The sequence below is a fragment of the Choloepus didactylus genome, chromosome 14 (genome assembly GCF_015220235.1).
Source record: "Choloepus didactylus isolate mChoDid1 chromosome 14, mChoDid1.pri, whole genome shotgun sequence".
Taxonomy (NCBI): Eukaryota; Metazoa; Chordata; class Mammalia; order Pilosa; family Megalonychidae; genus Choloepus; species Choloepus didactylus.
In genome coordinates, this window is record NC_051320.1 from 20,272,033 (window position 1) to 20,297,380 (window position 25,348).

The 25,348-nt window shown below is 37.1% G+C and overlaps 1 long non-coding RNA gene across 1 annotated transcript in view; it reads right to left on the reverse strand.

Annotated features, from left to right (window-relative positions):
• LOC119509311 overlaps positions 1 to 25,348 on the reverse strand; it is a 596,159-nt gene that overhangs the window by 173,741 nt on the left and 397,070 nt on the right. The window contains exon 3 of the long non-coding RNA XR_005211673.1: positions 1,229 to 1,309. This is a non-coding gene — a long non-coding RNA (uncharacterized LOC119509311). The remainder of the gene's footprint in view (positions 1 to 1,228; positions 1,310 to 25,348) is intronic.

Below are 25,348 nucleotides of genomic sequence, written 5' to 3' on the forward strand. Positions count from 1 at the left end.
TTTTTGTCACTTCAAAAAATGTCCTGAACTTCCCATCCAAAAACAGATGTTGGATGGGGTGGAGGGAGTTAAGCATTTCTCTTTTCTCTTCATCAGAAATACCTAAAAGTGAAGAAATCTTAATAGAGCAAATATATTTATAACAGAATATATTTATAACAATTATAACAGAACAGCACAAAGCAGAAACACAGAAGTTCAGAGAAGAAGTGGCATTCCTTGGATGTGAGGAGTCAGACTGCTGGGTCTAATCCAAACTCTGCCACTTTCTTAAATTCTACGTGGCCCACGCTCCCCCCTTCAAAATGGTGCTATGAGGACTGAGCTCATGGTTACATGTAAAGCAATTAGAAGAGCACCTGGCATATAAAAGTGATTTATTAGTGCTTTTTGTTGTTATTGTTGTTAAAATAAAAATAGAGTCACACACACACACACACACACACACACACACACACACACACACACACCAGGTGTCTGTAATGAAGCAGACCCAACCGGATTCAGATTCCCAGGACACTTTAGCAAAAGTGGTAATAGTGAAGTTGGATCCAAGACCTGGGTTGACTCTTTAGGAAAGCAGCCACCTAACTTCTGAGGAAGGGGATGTCAGACATCATCCATCTTAGTTTTTGCAAATTTTGTCCTCTATTTGCGGTGTCAAAGGGGCTGGCCACCTACACACCACCAACATCAAAAGGTATGAATGTAATACAGAGTTTAGGGAGGAAAACGTATTAGCTGAGAGTCAGTAAAACACACAAGGCCCCTAGATCTCATTATTGCCCCACGGACAAGGCTCCAGGAGGGGGTCTCAGCTCCTGGAGGGGCAGGGAACGCAATGGGAACTTCCTGGTCCAGCAAATGGCCTTAGAAATGGAAGTTTCCAGACCTCAGCCTCTACTATCAGCAGTTCTTCCATTGAGCTAAGTCACATCTACTGAGGCAGCTTTTCGCTGAGCTACTGAGCATAGAGGAAATGGGCCTCTCTCGCTATCCAGATTTGTCTTCCTCAGATAGGATATTATGATATTTTTGAACCTTCCTCAAAGAACCTACATAATCAGGCTCTAATGAAGGTAGAAAGTATACTCTCTTGCCATTTACTTTATATATTTGTCTAATTGCTGATTGACCATTGAGAGGTCATGTTGAAACCTTCAGAAAGAGTTTGGATTTCATCCTGGTATTTCTAGAGACAAATTCAAGGGTATAGAGTGCAACTCACCCCATCCTTTGAGATGTTAAATTCAAGAGAATCCATTGCTTGGTATGATTACAGTCTTCAATTCAGAAGCAGGTCTTTATCCTTTGGCAAGAAAAACAAAATAAAATAAAAAGTAAAACTTTATGAATCCTTTAAGCATATTTAGATTCAAATAAGACTCATTGGACAACACTATTTGTGAGATATTCTACAAAAATGTTTTATCACCACATGCTCTCTTATAGAAAACAAAATGCATGGTATGGTGCATAAATTCAACTCAAGGGTCTTGCTGTGAGTTGAGGCTTGGGCTGTCCAACAATACTCCTTCATGGCTTTCCCTGTGCTGATCAAAACGACTGAATCTGAACACTTTTTTTCTGTATATTCTACCACTCCCAGTCCCTGCAACGTTTTTCACACAAGTACAGTGTTTGTTTTTTGTCTGCTGGGCCTATATCTTCACAACCTCTTGACAGATATTACTTTTCCATTTTTTCTAATAGAAAAAAATGCTTCCTGAGGTCTCATGTCTACACTAGCCTCTCTAGTTTTTCTTTTTTTTTTTAATCCTAAATCAAAGTTGTTGATAACCTAGTGCCTCAAATACTCTCCTTTTGTTAACAGAGGCCAAGGCAAATAGGCATCTGTGACTGAGGCGGAATGGTTGTTCATAAGAATGAAAAGCGTGGTTCAGATGTTCTTAGAATGAAATAATAAGAAACCATGTTTTCATCTTTAACCTTGTACTGAATTATATGGTCTAGCTCACTCATCTCCCTTAAAATACAACCCAGTTTGGCTTTTCAGCAAATATCTGATCTAACAAATTAAAATTCCTGGCTTAAATCAGTGGGTTTTTTTTGGGGGGGGGGGTAGATTTTGGAGTCTGCTAAGGATTCTATAAGATTATTATAGAAATTGCTATTGGAAGCTTCTTTTAATCTGGAAAGAAGTGGTCATGAATAAGGATGTACAAGTCACTATCAATTTTACTCAAGCCGGTCCATGCCTGTTTATCCTTTTGCTGTATGTGATGACACGCATTGCAGTCTATGTGAAAATGTCCCATCCGCCAGTAGAAAAAGCTTAATAATTTATTTGCAGTCCATCTTCCTCTAGACAAGCGCACGCCATATGTTTGCTGAGCTGCATAACCAGCTCTTAGAGCAGGCACATGGTCGGCTGCAAATGGTGCTTGCTGACAACTTTCCATTTGTCATGCTATTGATATTTAGCCCTTGAATGGCTGTTCTGCATTTTCAAAACAAAACAGAAGTGAGGAATCAATTGTGTGTTGTTGGGAAGAAATGCCATGACCTTGATTATAACTGTCACTTTTGAAAGGGGAAATTATAGATGTGAAATTATTTGGGATCAGAGTCAGAGCCAACGCTAGCACATCTAATTGTAGAAGTGCGTTCTCCACTCCATGGGTGAAGGTCTCAGAATCCCCAGCCTAAATTGAGAGGGAACCCTTCAGTCATTCTGTCGCTGTGGTCAAAACTCTGGGTTTCTACTCTAGGATCAAGGAACTCATACTGGGAGCTCCCTGTATTGGACAAGAAGAAGTTGTACTCATAAGTGACCTAAATTAATCTGACCTTAGAAATGTTAAGAAAATTATTATCTTGTTGTTTTTTTTAACGCATTCTCTTCCCATCTTGAAACTTGTCAATGCAATGCTCTTTTGCTCTAGAAAAGAATAATGAATGAAACTTTACCCACTGGATTTTAATTGGATATTAATTACCCAAATAACTGCATATTAAGGTCTCTTTACTCAAGTCTCAGAGCACAGACTGCAAGGAGAACATTACAGACAGGCCTTGATGTGTCTCTCCCTTCTCCTTGTAGTAACCTTCAGTTTCTTTTACGTCTTCCTGAATCAATAAACTCCAAAAGGCTAAGAACTTACAGAGTCTGCCTGTGGGAAACCCAGCAGAGTCTCTTAAAAATACAACCACCAAGTAAACTAAAAGAATCACTGAAGTCTATAAAATTACTTCATGGACTATTCTGATTAGTATCACCTTGATTTTATTGAGACTCATGGCTAATGAGCCTTATTTTCCTGGCTCCGAGAAAATTGTTGGGCAGAATAAAATTACATCCTTTCTCCCACCTCTTCTCCACAGAGAATTCCCATGTTAACTTAATTTAACATGACGCCACACTGGGAAGAATGATGTTTGAAACTCCCCCATGATTTCTGTACTGAAAGACCAAGGGGCCAGTGTTAGTCTGAGCTGATGTGTATGGTTTGTACTTATTTAGTCAGTCTTAAAGAGTCCCAGAATTATATATATTTTTTATGCCAAATCACCTTATGTGGGGTCCAAGATCCTTTAGAGGAAGAAATTGCTCAGGTGTGCTTTAATATGTATGTGGCTCTCGTGGTCACCTGTGCAACCTATACAGGGATTTTGGACTACAGGCCACTGTCCTCCTAATATCTGGCCCCATATATTTATATTCTACCCAACATTTGGTTCTTCATGATCATTATATATTAAAAGAAAAAAAAATAGTATCTCTAATGCTCTGATAGGCACATGGCGGACCTGGTGGCAATGCGATACCTGTTTGAAGATTCTTAATCCCACCCAAAGCCAGAGGTTTCCCTTCCGGTCTAGACACATGAATCCTTGGCTGGAGCACTGCGGAGCATGGGTGGAGAGCCTGGAGCCAGCCTGTATCTACTCATGAGGGAAACTTAGTCCAACCCAACTGAGTTCTCTAAAATTAGTGTTGGGAGATCACAGGGGGTACACACATTGTAAGAGCACATATCAGACTAGTGTTGTCAGCAAGCACCTTAAAGAGTTTAGGGAGCAAAATGGATGGCACAGAAAATGCTATCCAATCAGACATGAACACAATAAGGTACAGAAGAGAAAGAGAGTGAAAAGGAAGAAAAGAAAAAGGAGCAAATTCAAAATACTAGGAATAAGGCAAGTAAACAGTGTTTGTTGGGAGAGTGAAGAATTATACTCACATAACAAACAAAAAGTCCCATATAGAAGTGTCAAGTACCATAAAGGATCTTAAATCTTATCTTACGTGCAGGCTAACAGTTACCCTGCCAGTTTCATGGATGCTAGCACAAGATACAAAGGACTGTTTTACTCATGGCACAGCCACAGTGTGAGCGTTGTGTCTGGTTCCCCTTTCCTCCAGATCCCGCAGGGGTGACAGGTAGACGGTGCTCCTGCAGTGGGTTTACATCACCGCTGAGGAAATCTGAGCTTAGGAAACCCAAATCTTTTATCAAGCAAATCTTCCCAACTTCGGTCCCAGGAGGAAGGCATTATTCTTACAATGCTGGACAGCAAACAAACCAACCTGCTTTTCCACAGAGAACCATTATCCCTAGAAAGAGGTAAATAAAGTGAATCCTGCCTCTAAATAAGCTAAAGCCTACCTAATTTTACCGATCATCACCATCTCACCCACAGTTATCTTCACACCTTGCATAGTCTTCACAATGCCTTCTGTGTGTTCAGATAGTCAGCAAAAATTTATAAGATAAAACCATAAATCCTGGAAAGAGTGAATGCTTTCGGCTTTAATGGGCATTTTAGCAATTGCTTAGTTGCTTTTAGACTCATCTTGTAGCCTCTGGTTCCCTGGACAGTATGGAAACATATGGTAGACTATCCATTTCAAAGAAAGCAAGTCTTACACATACATGTATATAAGCATTTTCACTAGTACATCACTTGGCTTATTATTTTAAGAATGAACCAGTTTTCCTAGGTGATATGTTAATTTCATGATTATGGTAGTAAAATGTGTATTTATTTTTTAAGTACCTACCCACACATCTATGTGTATCCCAAAGGAAAGACAAACGTCATGCTTCGCTTAAAGATCATTGTACAACTGAAGTAATTCCACCTTTAATGGAATCGAAATAAGCCCTAAGCATAGGGAGTAAGTCAGAGGAAGCAATAGATTTCTCACATTCTTATTTTATAGCATATTCTATTAGCCACAAGAGCATTATGAACGGGTTCAACAACTAAAACCCAGTGGCTGCATCAACAGGAAGTGTTTAACAACTACTCCATGGTGAGGACTGCTCGTAGAAACAAGTTTCTGGCAATGGTGGTTAGAAGTTAGTCATCTACCTCTGCAAATACATGTATTATGTCAATTGGAGAGAAAACGATTCACACAAAAAATGGTTTTTCGGCATGAGCTTTTAAAGAGACACTATTGTGATCATCAATCATGTAAAAACTATTTAGAGACATTTCTTTCAATACAAACCATGTTGAAAAATAAAACATAAATTGATATTTAAATTGGGGAGATCTTATCCTTTATTTCTTGACTGAGAAAGAAAAAGATTTGATACCTTAGGTCCATTAGGCCTGAAATTTCCTTTATGGTTGACACTGATTCATTTTGCTTTAACATTTAAGATGGAAAAAATTGGGGGTTAAATATTAGAGTATTCTCATTTGCATCAAAGATGTTTCATTGCTCCAGGGCTTTAGACTTTAAGATATTCTTTTGAGAGAAAGAAGTAGTAGAAATTAAAATCAATAAAATATTTTCAAACATCTCCCTATGTATTTCATTACTTTAAGAATGTGTTTTTTGGGTTGAATCAATATATTGAAATTGAGAAAAAGAGAATGAGTCCAAAATATAGGAAATGCTAGAGCTCAATGAAAAATCTCTTCTTCAAAGACTTCCTAGTGCTTTCCAATACCAAGAAAATATAACTAAGGAAATTAAATGTGTAATTTGAGAGGTGGGGATGTTTTCAGGTTTAGGGTTCTTGTTTGCTTGTTTTATTATTCTCATATAAAACTCTAAATGTCAGTAGACCTCCCTCTTTTACAACCAATACAGTCAAGTTGGCATGTGTCAAAATTTTTTAGCTCATGTACTTTCTCTATATATGGCATAATTAATTTGACTATTTTTGGCATTCTGCAAGAATTTTTGGTATCATATCAAAACTCCCTGAGGGCAAAGCCTATGTGCTTTGCTGTTGTTCACTTCTGCTTATCCACTTGTTGGCATGTTATGGGCAGAAATTTTGTTAAATAAACTAGTGCAATGGCCATTTGGGGTCAATGGAATTCCACTTAGAAGCAGCCACATTCTAAAGACATCTTTTATTCAAATGACTCTCTTCATCTGGAAACTTGAATCTAGTGGACACAAATAGTCTAAATAGTTCCACATTCTTTTCTACCAGTATTTCCCCAAATGAATACTGTTGTCATTTGAATAGACTTCTCACTTGCAATACATTTCAATGCAAACACTGGGAATGGATTATTATCTTACTAATAAGATGTCTCCTTTGGGAGGGATCTCAGAAGATCATCTCATCCATACTTCTAAAAAATGCTAGTGTTTGTCATTTTTGCCCTCTAACAAATTACTGTATTTGTACTAGATAAAAGAGAATGGGGGGGGGGGATGATTTGGTTGTTCTTTTTTATTTTTATTTTGTATTCTGATTCTGATTCTTTCTGATATAAAGAAAATGTTCAAAATAGACTGGGGTGATGAATGCACAACTATATGATGGTACTGTGAACAGCTGATTGTATACCATGGATGATTGTATGGTATGTGAATATATCTCAATGAAACTGAATTTTAAAAAAAAGAGAGAATCTGATACATTGCACTGAAACTTAAATTTGAAGTAATAATTTAACTGATAGAGAGATTGCAAGATACTATTTAGTTAATTTGGGCAAATAGTTTATTATAATCATAATAAATGAACTAAACTTGTTTTAGAACTAAAGAAAATTAAACTGATCAAGTGCATCTACCACAGATTTACAAATTCCTGTATGACAAGAGTGTCGGTATATTTGACTTGTAGCTACTGAGATATGCCAAGGAGCGATGGTGACTCCTAGATGTTTTACTGGGCAGAATAGTGGATTAAGTGCTTTCAACTCCATCTATCTTGTGTATTCCTACATTTCTATTTTAATAAAGTGAGGACCATGCATTCCCCCATGGTACATCTTCATCACCTTTACTTTGGCTTGATGCCAAGGATAAATCGTGTGTACATGACACAGATCATGTATTCCAACCTGCCTGTGAATTGTCTTCATAAAATCCAAGGATAGGGAAATAGACTCCCTTGATTATTGGAATTACCGTACAAAGGAGAAAATACTGATGGCACAAAGCAGAAAGACCTACTCAAGTTCACTTCATTTATTCATTCAATTTTATAATATTACTTATATTTAAATTGTTTCTGTGACCATAAAAATCTTAAAATACAACAAACTGGCAAGCTTAATCTCATACATATGGAAATTACCCATTAACTAATATATTTATTTTCAAAGATAAGTAACAAGATATTTTCCAATTCCATTATATCATGTTTGGAAGGAAATATGTATAAAGATAGATTAGATAGTGTTATAAATATTATTCTAAAATACTAGAAGAGGAAGAAAAATAAAGGTACATATATTATGATTACAATTATATAAAAGCATTTGGAAAAAATGACTGGAAGGAAGTACATGAAACTACAAACCGGTTGTTTAGTTAAAGAGCAATATATTTTTTCTTCTACTTTTAAAAATTCTGTTTTTTTCTACAACTGGCTGTATTATTTTATAAATAGATATAAAATTCATTTTATTAAAAAAACTTAAATAATCCAGGTTTAATTCTTTAACTGTCATTCAGTCTCCATTTCTTCTCAATGTAAATATTTTTATCCTTTTGCTTTTTTGAATTATTCTATTTTCTTTACTGCTACTTTTTCATTTGCTTCTCAGAATTCTTTCTGGGTCTCAAATGCTGTCATTGTTCTTTGTCTCGCTGTGTGCCTCTTTAATACTAGGAGCTTTTGTCACATCCTGGTTCATTGTTTCTATCTCTGCACTTGATTATGGTTCAGCCGGTTTGCACCCCTAGTCACCTTGCAATCTCTTCTCCCACCCTCCACCCCTTTTTCTTCCCTATTTCTACAGATAGGATGTTAAATTAATTGCAAACAAATAGTTTGTTAATGATGTGATTTATCTTTTTCTAATCTGCTCCCACAAAGATCTTTTCCAGCCACAGAAATTCTGTGGACTCTGCAGCCCCTGAGGAATTCCCGGAGGGCACGGGCCAGCTTGTTCTATCATTATAGTGTTTTGAAATTAATATGTATTCTTTCCTCCTCCCTCTTTTTTTCTACTTTCTATTTATCTTACTCCTTCTCCTTCGCCTTCTTGCATTCTGCTGTTAGCCCCATCATCCTGCCTTTCGGTTTCCAAAATTTAAAAATCGTCATAAGTGCCTGGACAATACCACAGGAGCCCCTCACCTGAGAAGCCAAGTACTACTGCATTAAGAATGTGGTCTTTAGAGCAGACAGACCCAGGCCTACTTCCCAGTTTTGTAACTTTGGTAAATCACCAAATCTCCCCCAGCCTTGACCCTTTCTCATTTGCAAATGGGGTTAATAATGTTCTCCTCAGCCTCCGTGAGCACCAAGGGAACGGTAGTGAGTGAATGAGCTCTGCGAGCTCCCAAGTCCTTCCCTCCCTTGCCTTTTCATCTGGCCATTGCCCATCTTTTCTTCTCTCCTAACACTTGTCACTCTCTCTACTCTCAAACTCCATGTTCCAGCCGCACTGGAATGTGTGATTACCTAAACATGCCATGCTCTCTCTGTTCTTGGACCTGCCATGGCTAATCTTCCTGCCTGGAAGTTGTCTTTCAGCCTGGCAAGGTTCTCCTGGTCCTTCAAATCTCAACTTAACTGTTGGCATCTCCAAAATCCTTCCCCTATGGCTCTTCCAACCCCTCCCCACCTCCGGCTGGGTTAGGGGCTTTCACCTCTAGCCTCTGTATTTTTCTCCGTAGTTCTTTTCCTTTCTTGTCAGTCCACTAGGCTGCCTGTTCTTTGAAGGCAGAGCCTTTGTCCCTTATCTCCATACTCCAGGACCTCATCAAGTATCTGGTGTGCTGCAGATACTCTATAAACATTGGATGAATGAATGAATGGCCATGAAATTATTTGCAGCCAAAGATTATTTAATCTTATCTTTGAATAAATGTATTGAGTTGAAATAGAGATCAATCAATCAGTCAACCTCCTCCACATGAATATGACACATTTGCAATCAAGTAGCTGCTTCCATAGTCAAGTTAAAGAACATATGACCATCAGCCTTTCCGGTCCTGAAACATTCTCCCACTGGTGGCCTAGGAGGAAAGACTGTGGATTTCATGGATGTCGTTCAGTTAGGTGATACAGGAGGAGAACACATATCAGCCAAATGTTAAATAATTAATATGAAATGTATACAATTCCAAAAGAGAGAGCAATTTGCTAGAAAACAGTAAACCTGCAGAAAGGAAACCTAAATAATTTCTGTTCACTTCCAGACAGTCCCTTGAATTGGATTTGTATCGAGCTAAGGGTATCTGAATTAGAGGCAGCTGTATAATCCAAATGTTGTGCCGCATACAGAATCAGATTGAGTGCTTGAGTGTCTGCACCCTAGGAAATTGATTTGACGACTATGTCAATTACTTCTGGCTCCAAGCATTCTGTGGGTTGCATTACAACTGCTCTTTCGGTCAGCTGTGACTGCTTCCCCATCCACGCCTATTGTTTTAGATTTATTTACTGCACTGACAATCATAAATCATGGACTTTTTTCTATACCATCTGGAAACTCTGGTGTCATTGTGTGGGTCACTTTTGATTACTCGCTCTTATTCTCAGCTACTGCCCAGGCTGATGTATCCTGAATTATGAAAGACTTCCGCCACAAGCTAACCTATCTGTGAGCAACATTTCAGCATCAGCATACATTTATTTTATCCAACACATAGTTGGATAAAATAAAAAGTGTATTCTCTAACCCTCCAGGGAATTATTCCTTTGCCTGTGATAATGAATTTTTAAAGCTCACAATTTGCCTTCTAATGTGCTTGGTAATACACTGTACATTTCAGATTTAACAAATTGATCACCCACTTTTTCTTGGTACCCTAATGTAATTTCCTCAATATTCTCACCCAATCTCAATCCCTGACCAGAATATTCCATCATGAGTCAAATATGAGAGTGAAGGGTTTTTGCAAATGGGCCTTAAACAATAAGGCAAACACTCTTTTGATCTCTCTTTATTCTGATGTTCACTACTCTAGCATCTGGGGTTAATTACTATAATACTTTCCTGACAAGCTCGCCAGAAAATATCCTGACCAAATGACGCTGCTGCCTACCTGTATCGACAGTGTCAGCAGATTACTTTCATTTTATGCAGATGGTTCACTGGCAATCCAGATCAAATCTGAAACTGTGCTATCAAGCAGTTTTTATCCAGAGAAGCAATTTGAATATTGGAATTTTGTTGAATTTCCCAGGCCACAGCTGCTTGCATCTGACATCTGCTTCAATTTTTTGAGCAGCCAGTGACTTTTTTTTTTTCCTGGCAATTTTGAGGTTGAGCTTTGCAGGGCTGTGTTCATATCCACTTACTCTTCATCAAGTACCCCTCTCTTAGTACTGCAGTAATTCACATCACACTGGGTGTTGCGTAATGCTGGCTTTTTTCTATCGTTCTTTTTTCATATCACCTTATCCGTGGTTCAGGAAATTTCCATTTTCCTACAACTTTTTTTCTGTACAAGAAACTTTATTAACTAACTTTTTGTTGGATTCACTATCACTTTGAAGGGATCCAAATGAAATAGTATTATTAGAAGTTTCTTTAAAAAAATCACCCATACATCTTCTAGTAGATACAGGAATACAACATGGCTTTCTCATTATCCAAGCATCCTAAAGAGGCTGTAGATATGAGAGCGGGTTGTTTTCTTCCAAGACAAAGCCCCAGTGAATGTGATCTAATTAACTTTACATCTTGATATACCAAAACTACCATTTCACATCTTTGACAGCAGTGCCTGCTTGCATAATGTCATACCAAATCATACAGGTCACTTTCTGTTATGTTAGATGCGCAATGCCTCAACAGGACGTGATGTGTTCAAAGCAATGTGCTGGATATTGGAAAAATTTGTATCCTGTTTGTTGCCCCACTATCACCCTTCTGAACTGCATAATAACATAACCCGTATGTCAAGAAGCAAATCTGAGGCTTGAAGTGGTAGGATGCCTCAAACATTTCTTGTTTTTAAACTCTTTTTAATCAACCTATAAGGCCCAAAGATATACAGGGTGTTAGGTGTTAACATAAATCTGTCATATTTCCAGATCATCTAAGTAAGAGACCTTACAAGAAAGCAAAGACTAACTTTACATCAGCACCTGTGATTTGCCATCTAAAAGGAGTACAAAAACACACCACTTTCTCTTTGTTGTTTCTCTAGTTATGTTTTCATTTTTTAAGAAACATATAATAAAGGATGCTGTTGGCAAGGTGTGATATTGCTTCCACATGTGATTTTTGTGTTCTCAACCCTCTTTTCCTTTCCTCCTATTTACACAGCTAAGGAGAAGGGTGGTGAGTGCGTTAACCGACTGCTGCTGTTTTTGGTCAAGAAGCTCCAGGAGAGGATTCCTGGATCTCATTTGCAATTCTTTTCATTGGTCTTTTCAGACCTCAGCAAGTTAATCAGGGCTTTAAAAATATCTCAAGGTGAAAAATGTAATACAAGGCTGGTAATGAGGGGCATCCAATAATAAGGTCGGATTTTAGATTTTCACAAAATCTGTTTTCTGATTTTCACAATCAGAAAAATGGAGAAAGCCAGGGAGGTGAACTGGCAGTGCAGAATTCTGAAGATTCAAGTCAAAGGACATGCAGTAATTCCTGCCACCTATGAGCAGTGGTGGTTGCTGTTGAATAGAAACCAATGCCAAGCAGAAGATGAATTACTTTCTGAAACTGAGAAGGTTCCAAAAGCAAAAAATATTCTTGTTTGTCTTGTTTTAAGTTCACCATAATAAAGGAATGACACAATGACAAAAAAAAAATACTTTGATTATTGGTGATCTTCAAAGGAGTAACAATGAGTGAAAAAGTGAAGTCAGGGAGTTAGAGAGACATCAAAGAAACCCACATTATAATGCTGTCAAACCTTTTATGAAGATTGCTATTGTATGACAATGCATAAAACAGTGGATCTGGGCTCATTACAGCAATACTATGTTGGCACTTTCTGAGGTCACAATAGTCATTTTTTATCCACATTGTCACTGGAATGGGAGTTATGCTAATAGAATTGGGTCAGGCACACTGAGGCCTCAGGAGCGGTTGCACATAAATCCCAGGCAGCAGGCTCATCAACAATCAGCACTGTAGCAACGAGGCGGTCCCAAACAGGGCAGAAGGGCCCACTTTTAAATCTTTGTCCTCTGTCCCTCAGATGACCAAATGGCAGTCAAGTCCCATGCGACCTATTCAGTCACTCTCCCGTTCATTCATTCATTCACATCCATTAACAAAGCAAAAATGGCAAAGGGGAAATAAGAGTTCTCATGTCAACCACTCCATTATAAGGTATGTCTATACCATTTATAAGGTTTTGCAAACCAGATTTGCGCCAGATTGGTGTGCAGAGAATTATGACAAATTTGAAAACAGCATCATTTCAGTTTTTGAACATTTAAATATCTCTCAAAATTTGCCATGATTTTGTTCCAGTGCTACTTCTTCCAGTTCAGCAATGCCTAGCATCTCCTCTAGGCAAAGCTTGAATTATTTTATCTATAGTCCATTTCTCATCATCTTCTGTTGTGACAAATGACTGAGACATTCAAAAGGAGATAGATACTTCAATAAATTTCACGAGGGTTTTGTGTTATTTTTAATTCTTTTAGGGAACTGTGTTATGCATGCTTTAAAGGACATAATATCTATGACCAATAAATATGTTTAAAGTATTTATGTTTAACAATGCCTGTATAAATGTTTAAACAATTTAAAGGGAAGACACAATTCTCCTAAAAGAAAAGACTGCTTTAAATGGCTAATTCTTCAAATACGTACGAGCCATGTTTTTATGTAACTTACTAAGCTTAGATATTATATCACCATTTGAGCTTTTTCTATCTGACTATATGTAACCAAGGGGGTAAAACCTGTGTTCTATTCACTGAAAGATTACTATGCATTCAAAAATAGTCAAATTTCCATTAAAACTTTTCAGACTAAAGATTCAAACTAAATTAATTTTAAAAGGTACTTTAAACAGAATATCTGGCCCTCCCTTGAAAATATTGTGCAGGCCATTAGCTATAAATAAAATGCAACTAAATGGATGCTACAGCTGATGATAAACTTCAATGTACATATTGCTGTTATTATTTATAATGAATCTAAATAAAATGTCAATAGGTATGGGATCTAAATGGAAGCAAATACTGATAATGACAAAACCAAGCTTGTCAACAACAGTGTTAAAACCAATGTGCTTAATTAAAAAAGTGAAGTCAATTAAAATCAAAATAACAGTGCAGCATGTACAAATGCTGGAATAATCATTAAGCCTCGCTGAATAATGGAAGAGTATGGAATTTTTTTTAATGGAACAGCAGGGGTGATACATTACACAAAGCAACAATCTACAACAATATGACAATTGAATTACTTCAGCCCCATTAAGCAGGTGCAGAGGAATAATTAACATGAATTTTTCCAATGAAAAGGAAAAAAAAAATAAAACTTTTGTCTCCACTAACACCAACCGTTTACACCCCCGACCCACCAGGCACTAAAAATGAAAACCTATGTCAAGGGAAAGGGGGTGTGATTTTTTTAAATTGAAGTTTAATAGACAAGGGAGATTTCTGTTCATTCTCCATATAAATTGACTTATGGAGAAAAAGATACACATGCAGCCCTTGTGGTATATGCTAACTTTTTGAAATTTATTTTGTTTGTATGCATTGCTTTTGATTTTTAGGGTTTAAAAAGAAAATAATAAAGGATTTGCAATAGTTTCTGACTGTCTAATCTAATTCAGATATAACAAGCATCCCATAAAGCCCTAGGCAATATTTGTTATCTTCTTTCCAGCTCAAATTCAAAACAAATTGTGACCTCCAGCTTAAAGCTAAGAGAGAAACCGCTCACTAAAATGCCAATAGAAATGAAAGCAACTTCTCAATTCTTCACGAAGGGCAAGGGGTTTAAGATCTCTTTGCTGCTTTCCCTGACAAAAATATTATCTTGTTTTAAAACAGTTGTGATAAAAATCTTACTCTTTCATTTAATTCCAATAGGAACCATTTAATTTTTACTGAGATAAATGGTTATGTACTTAAAAGACTGAAAATTTTCATTTCTTTCCTTACCATCAAGGAAATTAAAAAACGAAAACCCTTCATCCTCGGATGACCTCTTCAATTTAGATATATCTGAATCAACTGATACATGTGGAGCCTTTCAAAAGATGGGTGTCTTCGTTTGGAAAAGATAATTGTTAGATCTCATAAGAAGTCTTTTATCTTTAGGCTGGGAACATTCTATTAGTGAGGTTTCATTAACACCTACCTGGTAGCTATGGGAGTTCTACCCTGCTCACTTTGAAAAAAGAGACACCAAATGGCTCAAGATTCAGTCAGTAGAAAGGTTCTCCTGAAGGTCATCTGTACAAAGTAGAAGGACAGAACAGACCCACGGACCTTTCTGTTGTAAAATTCTGTCAGTGGGAGGATGGAAATGGCCCAATGTAAAATGCTGATCGTTTCTCTGTGGGAACCATCTCTTTGCAATTCCAAAACAATCTTCTTATATTTTCTCCCATACGTCACTATAAGAAGTACAATTGTTGAAGTACGAAAGAGAAAACTTGTTTTTACTTTAGTCTGGCACTTTATGAATTGGAGAAACAAAGAATCTCACAGGAAATCTTCAATTCCCAGTTACCATCAATTCTCAATTATCCCAACTCTGATGTTTGAATTGGTATCCTGTCAAGGGATTTTATACAGAAGAAAGTTTTTGCCTTTATGTGAGAAATGCAATCAAGCATTTTCCCTTGTGGTTTGGAACCAAAAGTAGCGTATGGGATTTCTGGTTGGGCTTTTAGTCAAAATATTTCTTTCTGCATCTCTTAGATTACAACCCAGCAAAATTTTAGAATAAATGTTTTTAGGCAGTTTGAGAGGGTGGTCAACCTTTTCAGTTTATGATGGAGCCATTGCATAAATAAAATAGAATATTGTTGAGGAAGATCATTTTTACTGTAACAGATCAAGAATGCAGTGAATTTTAAATATAAACATAATGTTTTAAGATACATTTATTTTTTTAAAATAAAAAAATAGTTCTATCATTCAAAATGTAAGTGTAAAAGCAGAAAAGTGCATATATGAGTCTTTATAAGAAGTAAAATGTACTAAGATTTCTGAACAAATCAAGTCTAAGTAGAAATCTGTCTCCTGATGGCTTGTGGCTTCATCTGGTGAGGTAGGAAGAGACCATACAATACAATTGCATCAGGTCATAAGACTGAATGTTTGAGGACTGTGTTGGAGGACAGGTTAATAAGAAATGGCCATACTTTGGCCTTTACTGATATACTGATTTATTGAAGGACTGGAATTCTAATCCATATGTGTGTCCTAAAGAAATGCGGCAGTTTCTCTCACCAATTCTTGATGGCTTTGAAGAAGGTAAAGGCGGTTATGGCGCATTATGTTATTTTAAAAGGCTTAAGTGATATAAAGCAAGGAGTGTTTCCTTGACACCTAACCTCATGAATTACAGAGTCAAACATGAACCAGAAAATAATAGATACTTTCCCTGAGAATCAACTACACCCCACATCTTTGGGCAACTTCAAGTTTCTATTAAAAAATATCATGCTCAGTGAAACTTTGAAATACCATATTAACTGCCACAGATTAATTCAGGTTTGCATTAGGTCAAATCATTCTATCTTTGAAATATGAAAAATCCTGGTTAATATCGTGATTGTTTTCATATCTTAACACATTCACACAGGTGATTCTGTAAGAAAAAGCATTCCCTTGATGAAGAGGGAATTTTGAAGGAAAAGGAGTCAGAATGTATTAGGGATATTTATAACAGAGGAATAAGCCCAAAAGGACATTTATCCATTGAAATCAGCATTCTATTTATTTCTTCTCTCATCAAAAACAAACAAACCCCCAAGTGAATATGACGTAGCAGGATCCTCCTCTCTAATTTCAGCCACAGCTCTGCTGGACAGTTCCATGCAAACCAAGAATTAAATGGTAATGCCCATAATGAGCATGCTGTGACTTGTTTATTTTTGCCCTAGTACCTTCTCCAAACTAAGGCAGATCTACCAAGAAGGAACTAATTTTATTTCCATTTTAAAGATAAGAAACTAAAGGCTAAATAAGTTGCTGAATGTTTACAGAATAAGTAAATGAGAGCTGGAATTTTAACCTGGTAATTGACAAAACTGGAGTTCAGCCCAGCTCTAGAGTCCTTCTTACTATAGCACCCCTGCCCTTAAACCAGTATCTATAATGCCTCCTTTAGATAAAGGAACTATCTTGTTTTTCTAATACCCCTAAATCTTGTTTAAACAAAACAATTTCCGAATTTGGCCTTTGTTATAATGAGGTCTCATAATAATTTCCCTTCCACAAGGCCCCCACCTCACTATTCTGTGGTGGGCTTTCTAGGTCATACAATATTCCTTTACCTTGGATTAGCATTGAAAAATGCCTCCATATATATATAGTATTTTCATTGGAAAATTCTACAGTACACAATCATGCATTTCTATTATGAAGCAGTTCAGTAATTGATCGGACTTAATACATTGAGGTGGATTCACAAATTCATTTGTAGGAACTGCCTCAAAATACGTAACGAATCAGGGCTCCCAGCATTCAAAAATGCATGCATGTGTGCCTAGAGAAATGGTGAGGTGACTGTGCCAAGGGGTCAGTTGAGGCAGAACCTGAAAAAGAACCTGTCTTAGCAAGATACATAAAAGAAAGCATGCAACCATGCCCTGTCGTCAGAGTGGACACTATCTGTGTTATACAGAGTTTTCTTCTTACCTGGAACCTCTAAGTTCCAGTAAAAGAGGTTCTCTCTCTCTCTCTCTCTCTCTCACACACACACACACACACACACACACACAAACACATTAGGCACTGGGAATTTCGGGCAGAACTACTTTGGGACCAATGTTCTTGGGGAAGGTTCATCTCCTCTCTGAAAGGGTGTATAGTAAGTCACAGAAATTGAGTGCCCTGGAGCCCATCATATCACTGGCCCATCCAGGCTTTTAGCAGGAAGAGTCCAGCTTCACGGACAGTGACAACAGCCCTCTCTGAACACGTCCCAGCAACACAATAGCTCGGTGCCTTTAGAGTGGGCACCCACGGCATTCTCCATCATGGGAGACAATTCTGGTAGTTTTAACACAACTTGAGACAAGGCCCTTGCTGGTGGACACCAGCAGTTAAGACAGCGGTGGAGACTTTACTCAGAGACTCTCAAGCACCCACGCCTTGATAGGGTCCACTAGCAGAGAGATGGGTCACAAGAGGATAAAAACCACAGATACCATCTAAACTTGGGATCTACAAGCCTGCCCATAGCTTGGAGTCAGGGCTTGAGAAAGTTCTCACTGGTGTCCTGAAAATGTGAAAAATGCAAAGAGCTAGTTTTTCATAGAGCAAAATCTCAAGGTTTTCCTTTAGTGTGAGATCGTCTTTCCTGTTGTTTATATTAGTTAAAATGTTTTTAATTCCTGAAATGTTAGTGATTGCAGATGGTAGGTTGTTCCACTTTTTAATATCCTTACTCAGGAATATTTACAAACTTTTTTTAAAACATTTTGTTATTGTGAAATATAACATATATGCAGAAAAGTGATAAATTTCAAAGTACATTTAAACAAATCATTATAGAGCAAATTTCAAAGTACAGTATGGGTTACACTTCCACCATTTCAGATGTTTCCTTATAGTTATTCTAATACACTAGAAACTAAGAAGAAATATCTATAAAATGATTCAGTAGTCATGATCGCTTGTTGAATCCTAACTTCTCTGTTACAACTCTTCCCTCTCATTTGATCATTCTCTCAATCTTCAGGGATGTTTGGGCAATGACCATTCTAACTTCTTTATATTGAAAAGGGGTGTTGACATTATGGGGTAGGAGATGCAACTGGTTGATGTTCTTGGAGAGACTGGTACCTCTGGGTTTCAGGGCTTATGTGGCATAGGAACAATCTGGAGGTTTTAAGTTTCCGCAAAATAAACTTACTGACTGAAACTTTTTTTCATAGAATCTCAGATAGAGTCCTGGGTATTCTTTAGGGTTTTCAGGAATGCTGTTGGTTGGAGCTTGGCATACCATGGAAATTTATGACATCTAGCTGCAGCTTGCCTAAGAGGAACCTCCAGAATAGCCTCTCAGTTCTCTTTGAACTCTCTTAGCCCCTGAACCCTTATTTTGTTATATTTCTTTCCCCCCTTTTGGTCAAGAAGGCATTGTTAGTCCCATGATGTGAGGGCCAGGCTCATCCCTTGGAGTCATGCCCCAGGGAGGGTAATGAGTTTATTTGCAGAGTTGGGCTTGGAGAGAGAGAGGCAACATCTGAGCAAGAAAAGAGGTTCTCTGGAAGTGACTCTTTAATTATAGGTAGGCTTAGCTTCCCCATTGCAGAAATATGTTTCATCAGTGCAAGCTTCAAGATTGAGGCCTTGGCTTATTAAATTGGGTGTCCCTAATGCTTGAGAGAATATCAGGGATTTCCCAGGTGGGGAAGTTTAATAGTTCCATATTTTTCTTCCAGTCCCTCAAGGGACTTTGCTAATACTTTTTTATTGTCTGCCCAACATACTCTGGAATGTATCAGGGTATTACATTAAGCTATACAGAATTATAAGATCTCATTCCCTATTCTAGGCTCCATGTGTTTAGGTTATTTAAATGAACTGGCCAAATGGGTTAAGTTAGATTGTGTCCTGAAGAAAATTTAAATTTTGGACAAATTAAATATCTCTTCCTTTGGTCTCAGACAGAAGGCCAAGTTTTAAAATACAGACAATATTTACCCTGTGTCCTGATTTACCTTAGCCCCAACCAGATCAGCTTTGTTCATATCTCTAACTGAAGTCTGATCTCTTTTTCAGCTCCTTTAACAGTTACTGTATGGAGTAATGCTGACTTTCAGAGCTGCGGAACTCTATCTCTGAGTTTCAGGTGTCACTCAGACACCCAATGTCCTGGTGAACTAACAGGCTATATCCAAAGAGCTTAGTATCTCAGAATTTAGAAATAACACTCAAAACTCAGGAATAAATGTGACTGCTGTAACAGCTTACTCCCTAGGCCCTATTTTTCTTATAAACATTTTCTAAGTGAGAACATACAATATTTGTCCTTTGTTTCTGGCTTATTTCACTCAAGATAATGTCCTCAAGGTTCATTCAGCTTGTTGCATGCCTCAAGACTTCATTCCTTTCTGAAGCCACACAATATTCCATCATACGTATACACCATAGTTCACCGTCCGTTCATTAGTCAATTACCCTTCACCCACCTCCATCCATTGGCTATTGTGAACAATACCTTAAAAAGTTTTTAACCATATAAAAATCTCTCTTTTCAAAATAGATAACCAATATGCTTCTATATTTCTGTAAATACTATATTTGAAATCAATATTATGGATACTTTTTATAACATGAACTAAATTTCTACATTAAGAAATCTTTTCTTAATGCTGTTTATTTCTTAAAGATTCATTTCAACTCAGTTAATCAGAGCTCTTTCTGGAATATTACAGAACCCAATATCCAGCAGTAAGTTACTTATAATAATGTAAATTAGCAACTTCTCTTTAAATTATGACAACAAATATTGACAATTCCCCTAAATGGAAATTATATAAATATTACAGGGCTCACCTTGTATGATGATATTTGCCAGGGTGATATTTATTAAAAGGATATTCTTAAAGTGCAAAAACAGGCACCAAGTAGAGAAAAGCCATGAAATATGATGTTCTAGACTTTTTTTTTGATTAACATATTTTCAAGTAGAAATAAATTTCTAACTTCAGAAAAAAGTACAATGTATTGACACATATTACATATAAATTTTCCATATGATTTTAAAGGCATTTTCCCCAAGACAGCTTCTTTGGAAATGTACTAGGATGATATAACTATTTTGTCTCTCTATTAATAAGTCAATTCTTTATAATCTATTCTGTTTTCATTTCGCTGGCATTTCATAATCTTTTTTTCTATTACTTTTCAAATGTATTCTCTTCTTCATCCATGAATTGCCATTCTCTAAAACTTTTACATTAAATCAGAAAATTCAACATGCCTATTGTTTTTTTCATTATTGCCTATCAGTTTAGTTTAAGTACACAGGACTTTATAAAATGGAAATGAGAAATCCAGACATGTTTACTGATTTTAAATTCCTTATATATTTTCTGTATGAATCCACAGATTCTTCCACGGCAGGCATCAAAATTTCTGTATTATAATAAAGAAGCCTTAAAATCATCATAAGAGTCATGGGAATACAGAAGCATAAAGTTCATATTTAATCTTCTATTTTTGGCTTTCCTTCCACTCTTACAGGATGTGGGAAGAAAAGCAGTCTTTGTAGCGACAAAGATGACCAATATACCCTTGGGGAAAAGACTCATTTTCTTCGAGACTGAAAAAGGCAAATGTTGACACTTTAAGTATAGGTGTAAAATTTATAATTAACCTCTAGAACTGAGCTTTAATCTCTGATCAGTGAAAGTAAAACACTGCACAATATTGACTATGGATGGCATGGTCGAATCTACTAATACACTCATCATTTTAAATTTGATATTTAAATCAAAAGGGACTTAAACAATATGCAGGGGCTAATTACTTGGAGCTGCAAATGTGTAAAAGTCAATAATGACAGAGAGTAGTTTTCACTTTGAACTTAATCTACAAATAAATCCTTTTTGCCAATCTGTGCAATTCTTGAAAAATGTATTTGAAAACTACAAAGTTAAAGAGGAAAACATATCACAAACAAACCAGATATTTCAGAATATCATGTGAAGATAGTTTTTATTCAGATTAGATTTATTTCAGTTCAGAATGAGATATAGAATTCTCATCTATACCAAAAAAATCCAATGAATATATAGTTTCATGCTTGACAAAAATGTCCTTACAATATTGCCAAATGTGGCCTATGAGATTTCAGTTAGAAATCCAAAAAGTGAAGAGCGATGCCTAAAAGAGCGTAACGAGCAAAACAAATCCATCAATGTATCAAAAAATTAATGAATGCATCATGATCAAAAGGAAATTTAAGGCTGGTTCATTCTTCAATTATTTGGATTTATCCTATTTATATCTGTAGCTCATTTTTCCAGTTTGTTGTCTCTTTCTAATAACTTATTATATGTTACTCAAGAGTTAGTGATATTACTTTTTTTTTATCTATCATATGTGAACAGACCAGTCACAGAATAAAAAATACATTTGGCTAATGATCAAAGAAGAATGATAACCTTCTTCAATAATAAAATCATGAAAAATAATGCAACAATGAGAAACCAGTTTTCACTCACTAGGTTAGGAAAAATAGAAAAAAGGACAATATCAAATACTCATGAGGATACAAGGAAACAATCCCATCATGCACTGCTGATGGGAATGTGAATTGCTACATGTTTCCCAAGAGTTTACACAATTCTTGCTAAAATATAAAACACACATTTCCAAATCCAATAGAAAATTGAGAAAAATTAAACAGCCCTTCACAAAAAGAGAAAATTTGAATTGCATGTAAACTTTTGAGAAAGTGTTGGGAGTATAACTCGGGAAAATCTCTTTAGATAGCAGTTTGCAATATTTAGTAAAGATGAGTGTGCCCAGACAATTACATTTTACATATGTACCAGAGAAACTTTTGAACAAATTCACAAAGGTGTGCATGCAAGAAATTTTGTGTGGCACTTTTTGTAATAGTAAGAAATTGGACACAACTTAACTGTCCATTAACCAGAAAATGGATAAGTAAACTGTGGAATAACCCTACACTGGAATACTGTATCCCTCCAAAAATGAAAGGAATGGTGATACAGCACAGAAACATAACATTGAGTGGGAAAAGAAAGTTGTGGAATGATACCTACAATATGATAGCATGTATATACTTTTTTAAGTTTAAAAATTCATATATTACTTATGGACACATAAATATATATTGTAAACATAGAAAAACACATGGAAATAAAAAACACCATTAGTGTTCATTGCTTGGTTATATCATTTTTTAATGTCTAAAATATTTATTACAATGAAGAAGATGGAATTTACATTTCTGGCACATACTAAACTATATGTTCAGAATAACACCATTTATATACTGCACCTAAAATCACTGGAGAAATAAAATTGTGTAAAGGTCATAAAAAGTCATAGCTGACTTGGTATTGAAATAAGGCATTTCCTTTGAGGCAAGAAGCAGAAAAAAGGGAGGAACCCAGAAGTGAAAGTGAGCCCTGGATCCAGTGTTTGCAGAGGTGGTATCTGCAGATCCCTATAAGTGACCCAGAATCTACATTTAGGTCACCAACAGGGGGCAGGAGAGAGCCTGGGGGCTGAGCATAGTGAATGGGTAGATTGCCCAGCTTGCATGAAATAGCAATTCTCCAAAGGAGAATACAGAAAAATCCACACAGCAAAGAGTGAGATGAAGCATTGCCACCTCTTCCAGGCTTGGCCATGTAGAGCAGGAAAAAAGGGGGAAAAAGTTTTCCTGAGGTTTTCTAACTACAAATCTGCACTCATGAAGGTTCATGGTTAAATTCATAATAACTGTGTGTCCCAATCACCATAATCCAAATATATATATTTAAATGGGCTTCCAGATTGTTAGGTAACTGGCAGAGGTAAAAGAAAATCCTATCTGAAGGAATGCATTTCAAATGCAAACTTATAAAAATCCCTTTAAGGAAAACTCCAGTAACATGAGCTCATATTATTAAAAAAAATTCACTGAAACAGACGAGGAAACAAAACCACTGTGAACAATGTTATTCAGCCCTACCCCTAAACAAGGGTCAAATAAGGGCTCCCTAAACTGTTAGCTTCTATCCAGAGATGTCCCACATACTCAAATAATACCTGGCTTTCCCACAGCACAAAACAGGAGTACAGAGGCAGTCCCCAAATCTGCCCGCCATCCCTGCCAGTGCTCCAGCCTTGCCCCCACAGTACGCCTTCACCGTACCAGAATTAATCTCATTCTACAATTATCCCTATAAATGTCAGTCATCTCCAGAAGCCCCAGACTCCCAGTTCCCCTATCTCCCCTGTAACCTCTATGAGGCTCAGTACCTTCCTTCACGGCCCCCACCTCCCACCCTGCTCAATCCTGTCCCTTTTGGAAGTCAGGACTGATCATTAACACAATCTGCTCTGTCATCAATCTCCTTGATCTCGTGCTCTGCCATCTTCCTTTAGCAGGAACCCTGAGGATGCACCTTCCCCGTGTGCCTCTCATGTCATGGTGTGTGTTTGTTTGTTTTTCTCTCTCGTCAATAGCTATGTAACTTTGGATTTAGAGGTAGTGAGGGTGCTATGCTTGCTCCTCATTGCTGATTTCAGACCGTGTTTCCCTCCTTCCTCTCTAAACCCTCTCAGCTTTTAATTTCATGTAATCAGGCTATATAGCCCAGTTTTTTTTTAATGTTGCAATCAACTTCTACAGATGTCTACAATCACACCCTCGCACAGCTGCACCTACATACACATCCTCTGCCTTAGATGAACTAATCCTGCTCCTATCTAAAGCCAATCCCTCTCTTTTTGCAGTTAATACCAAATCCCTTCCCTTCTTGCCTATTCAATGACAGTGCTCCTGCAATTTTTCCTCTTTCTCTCCTATATCATCCTTTCATTCCATCTATTTATCATAACAAACACGTTCTCATTTATTCCATCTTAAAAATGAAACAAAAATAACTTCTCTTGACCACAATTCCCTTGGCAGACACCTACCCAAAATTCCCTTTAGAGCAAAACTCTTTTAATAAGTTGTCCGGTCGTCATCTCTCTCTCTCCCTCTCCCTTTTTCCCCTTCCATCTCTCCCTCTCTCCCTCTCTCCCTTTCTCCCTTACTTCCTCTCTCCCTTTCAATCTCCTCCTAAATCTGCTTCAGTCAGGTTTTTGTCTTCAACTATTTAATACAAAATGCTCTTGTCAAGTTCCCCAATGACCTCTACATCATAAAATCCAGTGAAAACTAAGTTCCTTTCATAACTGTCATTTGGCAGTTTGTCACTCCCTCCTTTATGATATGCTTTCTGCTTGGCTTTTAAGACAACACACGCTTTTACTGTCCTTCCTGCCCCAGTGGCTTCTTCCTGGCTGCTCTGCTGGATCCTCCTCTTCTCTCCAGTCCTTTCATGGCACACACACAAGAGCTCAGTGCTGGATCTTCTTCTCTAATTTATTTCCACACACTTCTTTGGTAATTTTATTCAGTGTCATGACTTTAAATACCTTTTATATGACAAAGACTTCCAAATTTATGTCCCAGCCAACATCATTCCCCGAAACTGCAGAAACATATGCTCAACATCTCCGCTTGTGCATCTACTAGAAACATCAATCACAACAGGTCCAAAACTGAACTTCTAATCATCCAGCTCCCTCCCCACCAAACATGCTCCACCCAAAAGTATTCTCTTCACCTTGCTTTATGGAAACACCATCCTTCCAGTTGCTCAGACCCAATATTGAAGAATTATTCTTTACTCTTCCTCTCTCATAGCCCACCTCTAATCTGCTCAGAAATCAACACCCAAATGTATCAGGAATCTGAACACTTCTTGCCACCTCCAATACCAAGTTACCATTATTTCTTGCCTGAATTAGTGTAAAATTCCTGAAGGGTCTTTTTGGTTCTATATCTGCACCTCTTTAAGTGACACTGCACATCACCTGTAGAGGCATATTAAAAATATAAATCAGATCATATCACTCAAATTCCTCCAGTGGATTCCTATTTAACTCCAAATAAAAACTGAAATCCCTACAAGGCCTGAAAAATCTCACTGTGATCTGAATCCTGTTACTCTTCTGAATTTTTCTCCTATTACCCTCTCTCCTTGTTCCCTCCACTCAATAATCCTAGCTGTCTTAGTCTGCCAGCGTCACCAAGACAA